Here is a 4976-nt window from a genome sequence, read left to right as displayed (position 1 = left end):
CCGGCGGTGTCACTGCGTCTGCGCCGGCGGTGTCACTGCGTCTGCGCGAGCTGAGACGGGACGGTGGTAAAGAAACTGTTAACCGAGTTTTGTGGTTATCCAGTCACTTAATTCTCACAACCCTGGAAGGGCAGGGGTTGGGGGTGGTCTGTTATCCCCATTTTACAGACGATGAAAAGGAGGCAGGCAGATTAAGCGACCTGACCAGCGAGGTCGCTTTCGAACTCGAGTCTTTGCGACTTCTAGGCTATTCTCGCAACCGCACTAGAGAACCTGGGGCAGAAGGTGTCGCCCCCTCCTGGCGCCAGGCGGGAGCTCAGCCTCCGACATCCTGGAGGAAAGGACCGAAATGCTCTCCTTCTGTCTTTGAATGGCATTTGTCTTGCTATCTCTTCCAGCGGAATTTTGCTGGAAATGTCCTGAAATCCTGATAATTTATGTAGGTTTATTTTACATCATGTATTAAACATTTAACAACTGGCTCTCTGAAATACGCCGAAAGTTGAACAATCAGGTTTCACCTGTGGGACCTGTCTCCCGCACACCGCTCGCTGTCTGTACCTTTGCTAGTTTATTAATTAATTAAATAATCAATTTACTTGATTAAAATAAATTGTTTAAATTAATTTTTCGTTGACTCTTTAGGGATATGTAACCTAAGAATTCTTAATTTTTTTTTTGTATCATGACTGCCTTTTTTCAGTCTGGTGAAGCATATAGATCCCTTCTTAGACTAAGGTATCTAAATACATAAAACAAAATATTTAGTATCATGAAAGAAACCAACCGAAATGCAGTTATCAAAATGTTTCTGGTTAAGAACCTCTGCCCCAGATAGTATCTTCTCCTTATGTGCAGGGGTGGCCTTTCCTGATGTCCCTTAATAATACTTTATCTCTGTTGGTTAGCGCTATATACTTTGCTTGTAATTTGTTGTTTACATGTTGTCTCCCTCCTTAGATTATGAGGTCCTTGAGAGCAGAGACTGTTTTTTTTTTGCCACATGAAGCGTATTCCTATTTCCCCAATTGCTAAGGTCCTTCCAAATGACTTTATATTTAACTATTTTATATTTATTTCTTTTATTGTATATACACACACATATGTGTGTGTTTATAAATTGACTATTCCATTAGAATGTAAGCTCATTAAGCAAAAAGCTTTTTTTATTCCTTAATATTTGTATCCTCAGAGCCCTGCCTGGCACATAGGGCTTAACAAATGTTGATTGATTGATTGTTATGTTGGTTAATTTTGCTGAACTTCCTCCCCCTCTTTTTAAAAACCCTTTGTCTAAAGAAGGGATGGCTTTCTGGGTGAGTTAGGAGGGAGGAATATATTTGTAGATCAACCTGATGTTAAAATGAAAGATATCAATGAATGAAAGAAAAAAAGGAAAGAAAGGAAGGAAGAAGAATACATTTTTGGCCTTGAAATATTCAAAAGCACTCATGAATACTGGATGGAAGATGAGGCAACAGTGCAGAAATACCCCACTCCTAAAAGTGGTGGTGATGGGAGCGGGACAGGGAATTCTGGAACAAAATACAGGAAATAAAATCTATTTTCATGCTGAAAAAAAAATGCCATTTTAAAAATTTCATCCCATAGACAATGGGAAGCCAACAGAAGATTTTAGAGCACGGGCAGAATCTGTTCAGACCCATGCTTTTTTCAAGATTTTGTCAGCTGTATGAATGGGTTAGAGAGGGGCAGAGGCTCAGATGAGACCAGTTGGGTCATGGTTCAGGTGAAAAGTCATAAGGGATTAAACTAGAATGGTGGCAGCAGAAGAGGAAAGAAGGAGATAGACCAATGTTCTCAAACTTGTTTTGCTCATGGAATGGCATTCCTTTTGAGGAACATTATAGGAGAATGTAGAATTTGCACATAGACATACAATTGCAAGTGTAAGTTCCGTACATTTAGTTCCATACATGTGTTACATTTAGTTCCATACATGTATTAGTTCCATACATGTGTAAGTTCCATACATTTGGTGGTACACTCCCTTTGAGAACCACTGTGATAGACAACAGACTTGTTTGAATTGCAGTTTTGTTTCCTTTTCAGTCAGAATATTGGTAGAGAAAGCTTTATGCCTTGGGGGTTAAATCAAAATGGCTAAAATCTCTACAAGCAGATCTCATGTATGTTTTATATGGAAGGAGGTACATAAGAATATCAATGCTTAGCCATTTTAGGTGATGAGTTCCTGGTTTTCCAGGATCTATCTAGGGCAAGCCAAATAGACCTTTCACTAACCTCTTGGTTCAACAAATCGGCAACCAGAGTCCTAGTGACAATTTCTGAAGTGTGGAAGAAAATTGCAAGGATTCAAAGAAAGCTCCCTCAAAGTGATTAAAAACTAGAAAAAGAAATGCTGCAGGACTGATTGTTGAAGTTTTTGTAGTACTTTTTCATGATTCTGGGATTAAAAGGTGGTAAGGATAGTTTATCCTTCCAACGTCCCTTTGAAAAGCCTCAGGGGAAGTGATATTGCCATGGGTAAGAAAATCAGATTTATTTCTTACATGCACTGGCACCAGCTCAGCACCCCACTATTCCCAATGATAAACCAGATTTGGTAATTCTTATGTTCTCTGTTGGGAAAGAATAATTGGAAATTGTTGCTGATGGGGAAAACACGTGACTAAAATAATCATAACAAAAATAATGTTAAGTGACATGATTTTTTGAAGTTTACAAAGCACTTTGCATATACTCTCTGATACTTTTAGGATGCAAAGGATGGATCACAGAATTATAGATTTAGAGCTCGGAGGGACTGGAGGACTTACAATGTGTGATAGATTATTCCTTGGTAATGTATTTACCATCGATTCCTTTCTGATTCTACCATGATCATATGGCCCTTATCATCTCATACCTAAACTATCGAAACAGCCTCTTCACTGCTTTTCCTGCCTTCAGTCTCTCTCCTCATTCCAATCTATCTCATACACTACCAACAGATTTATCCTCTTACAGCACAGCTTTGCAGGTTGCTTCTCTGCTCAGAAACTTTCAGTAGTTCCTCATTGCCTATAGAATCAATTTCACTTTCCTTAGCACAGCATTCAAGTACAATTGGTTTTGAAATTGGTGAAATAACTACCTAAAGGGCAGTTTTTGATGAATCATTGTTAACATGGAATTTTGTCTCCAATGGATTGATCTCAGTGATCTATCCTTAGCTCTGTTCTAGTAAACATTTTTATTAATGACTTTGAGGATGCTTTTCAAATTTTCAGATGGCACAAAGGTGGGAAGGATAGCTAATATGTTGAATACAGAAAGTGTTATCCAAAGAGAACTTGACAGTTCCACAGAAGATGGGATCAAACGGGAAGGAATTGATTAATTGAGAGGAAGGTAAAGTTCTACATTTGGGTTAAAAAAATTCAAGTATAGAATGGTGGAAATACAGCCCGATTAATATTCCTACAGTACAAGTCTGACTATGCCACTTCCCTGCTCAAGAAACTCCAGTGACTTCTAGGAGGAAACACAACCCTCTTTTTTTGGTTTTTAAAGCCCTTCACAGTCTGCTTCTAGCCTACCTTTCCTGGCTTATTACATATTATTTCCCTTCACGTACTCTGTGTTCTAACCAAACTGGCCTACTTTTTATTTCCATTAGCCTACATTCCATTTTCTTCCTCCATGTCTTTGCATAGGCTGGCCCGTATAGCTGGAGGTCCCTCTTGACCTCTACCTTATAGAATCCCTAGCTTTCTCTAAGTCTCAGATAAAGTGTCACCTCTTCTACAAGGCCTATCCTGATTCTCCAAGTTACTGGAGCCCTTTCCCATTATGGTTTGTACTTTCTCTGTACCTAACTCACCTCCACATCAAAGCTACACTGTCAAAGGATTGGTCCTGAGTCAGGCCCAACTGGTCTTACCTGAGCCTCTGTTCCTCTTTAATCCATTCATACAGCTGACAAAATCTTGAAAAAAAGCATAGGTCTGATCAGATTATGCCTGTGCTCTAAAATCTGTTGGCTTTCCATTGTCTATGGGGTGAAATAAAAAAATGGCATTTTTTTTCAGCATGAAAATAGGTTTTATTTCCTGTATTTTGTTCCAGAATTCCCTGTCCCGCTCCCATCACCACCACTTTTAGGAGTGGGGTATTTCTGCACTGTTGCCTCATCTTCCATCCAGTATTCATGAGTGCTTTTGAGTATTTCAAGGCCCAGTCCAGAACACTTTCCTTTCTTCAGAAGTCCCAAACACATTGCTCACTTCCTTGGGGCTTACTCTCCAAAATATCAGCAACTTGGTCCTCTCTTTCCCACCAGGATAAATTCACTGTGAGGCAACCTAGATGACTGATGAGACCTCCTTTTATATATTGTCTTTCCCCATTAGAATGTAAGCCTGTCTTGTTTTTCATATCCCCGTGCAAAGTGCTTGGCACACAGCAAGTACTTAATAAATGCTTTTTCTGGGGTATGTTGGTCTAGTGACTTACAGGGTTGATAAGTTGATCCAAAGGGCCATAGTAGTTTGGATTTGATTTCTGTGCCCAGAGCAAGAGATAGACAAGTGCACAAGGCAGCTGACAAGATGGCTGGCATGAGTGGTTGAATGGGATCTGAAGTATGGTTTGGTCTAGGGTAAAGTAGGGTAGGTGCATTTGTGCTTACTGATCAAGAACGCTCAGTTCTTGAGCAAGAGTTTTAAAGCTGAGATGAATGATCCCTTCAAGGACTTGGGCCTATGGTTTCTGGCATTTCTGTCCTGGTGGAGAGAAGTGAGGCCTTGGCAGGGCTATTGGCAGTATGGTCCTAGATGTGGGACTGCTGGGTAGGATGTGAAGTATAAAACTTGTGCCAAAGATTTTCATGATATGAAAACATAATTTATGAGATTAGTTTTTTTCTCTCTTAGCTTGAATTCATCACCCAGGAAATCTGGGAAATGTATACTTGATATGTCCATTCCACTGAGACCAACTCACTCCTTGCA

The sequence above is a fragment of the Vombatus ursinus genome, unplaced genomic scaffold (genome assembly GCF_900497805.2).
Source record: "Vombatus ursinus unplaced genomic scaffold, bare-nosed wombat genome assembly UNPS02003292.1, whole genome shotgun sequence".
NCBI classification, from domain to species: domain Eukaryota; kingdom Metazoa; phylum Chordata; class Mammalia; order Diprotodontia; family Vombatidae; genus Vombatus; species Vombatus ursinus.
This window is presented reverse-complemented; position numbering follows the sequence as displayed.